This window comes from Rutidosis leptorrhynchoides, chromosome 4, assembly GCF_046630445.1.
Source record: "Rutidosis leptorrhynchoides isolate AG116_Rl617_1_P2 chromosome 4, CSIRO_AGI_Rlap_v1, whole genome shotgun sequence".
Lineage (NCBI taxonomy): Eukaryota > Viridiplantae > Streptophyta > Magnoliopsida > Asterales > Asteraceae > Rutidosis > Rutidosis leptorrhynchoides.
Genome location: NC_092336.1, coordinates 474,276,590 through 474,278,926, shown reverse-complemented (window position 1 = coordinate 474,278,926; position 2,337 = coordinate 474,276,590).

Genomic DNA, 2,337 nt, shown 5'->3' with positions numbered 1-2,337 from the left:
GACATGCAGAAGTTAACAAAAGTCATCTCAGAAGTCAACCTGACCCAATATGATCTTTAAATCTATACATGTTTATTAACTTAGTATAAGTCTTGATAATTGAACGAATTTATAGTTTATTAAACTCAAAATATTGTTTATTTCAGGAGCTATATTATACTTGAATTATCATGGCAATCGAACATGATTTTCATATAGTTTTCCAATACTCGAAAATCAGATTATAGTGTTTATAAAGCTTTAAAACATGATAAGACAGTCAACTTTGACAATTGTTCAATAAGACGAGATGTGCCTTTATAGAAATTCATTTACTCGATTGGTAATATTTGAAAATCCAATTTATCAATCTTATAAACAAGTTATTTTAAATATCAATTGCAGATTCAAAATCAATTTCGATTAATGTTAATTATAATTCAGTTGACCATAACTTTTAATCTGTTTCTCGAAAACACATGATTTCTAAATGGAAAGTTATTAATTTTTCGACAGCTTTCCAACGACATGCGTATCATATACCTTTTACCAATAACATATGTATCAAATTCATGATTCATCATAAACTATTTAACGACGAAATTTAGCATACAAGCATGCATAAATATATATACTCGAGGACTAGACATGGATACACTATTGATATATAAAAGATAAAATATAAATGCTTACGTATCAATATTGTGATTCAATATTGCAGAAAAGTACGTAGACGCAACGGAGATGATAAATACTAGTTTGACTTGCGAACAGTACCCATGAATATTACCCATAACCTCCATAGCTATAACCCATAGTTTCTTTAGCTTTAACCCGCTCGAAAACTTGTTTTGAAAGTGACACGCTCATGACCTCGTCGTAGTATTTTATGTATAATAATAATACAACTTAATAATAATACTAAGACTAATAATAATCTTAATAATAATAATAATAATAATAATAATAATAATAATAATAATAATAATAATAATAATAATAATAATATAATAATAATAATAATATAAATATATATGTAAGTAGGTGCGAGAGATAGAGTGAATCAGAACTGAGAAAACGTTCGAACTTTATAGCACTTGGCCTGTCTCCCATAGCCATGCGATCGCATGGCTGTATAGGCATTTTCCCATGTTATCACATCGGCCAACTGTTCAGCACTCAAAAGTTTTGTAATCTAGCTCGTCGACATAATCAAATATAATATATATAATATATATAATTTAAATTAATTAATTATATATTATATTATATTCTCATGCCCAGTTATCTTGTAATTTTGGTTCCGATGTCTTGTACGTTTACGTTTGACTTATGTCCCACTTCCGGTTTCTCGAACGCATTTTCGTACGCTTAGAAAACTAGTACTTTTCGTTACGCGACGTGTACCTTAAAAATAAAGACTTAAATTATCCATAATCTATACCACTCGAAATATAACTTATACATTTGAGTGTTTTGGTCATTTACTTCTATAAATCATCGTCTCGTTATCTAACAAAGTATATTTAATAATATTGTTTTAAATCAAAACGTTTTATGACCAAGTTAATAAATATTCAATATTCATAAACACGTTTTAAATACACGTCGCAAGATTTTCATACAATTAATATTCCAACTTATCATATATATTCAAATAGATATATATAAACCAATAAGTTTAATGCATAGTACCATACAATTAATACTTTGTTACGCTTTCAAATTATAGTATATATATGTATCTATTTACATATAAGTTTTCGTGAATCGTTGAGAACAATCGAAGGGTAATTGAACATATGAAAGTAGTTCAAAAAAATATTGAGATTCAGTTTTACAGGCTTTGCTTATTGTGTCAAAAACGTTAATCATACAAAGATTAAGTTTAAATTTGGTCAGAAATTTCTGGATCGTCACATTTTGTGTTTGTTATGCTTAATTGATGTTAGAAATAGTTGTTATATAGTTTATATGATGTTTTTCAGGTAGTTTTGATGTTAGAATTTGCAAAAATCGAGTTTTTGGGTTAAAAACGCAAAAAACAGTGTGCTGGAGCTGTTCTTCAGCTCCCACACGAGTGACAGGTGATGTCGTAGCGTGGGGATACGAAATAGTACTATATTTTACTACGAAATATGTTACGAATTACACAAGTTTTAATTATTTATTTACAGACGGATATACCTAAACCTTGCTACAACACTATGGGCAGTGTACCTAATCTTAGAGTAATATAGTTTTTAGTAAGTCCGGTTCGTTCCACAGGGAGCTGGCTTATTTCACACAATATTTAAATAACTATATTTGTACAAAATATATATAATTATATATAATAATATATAAAAAGGGGGGTTT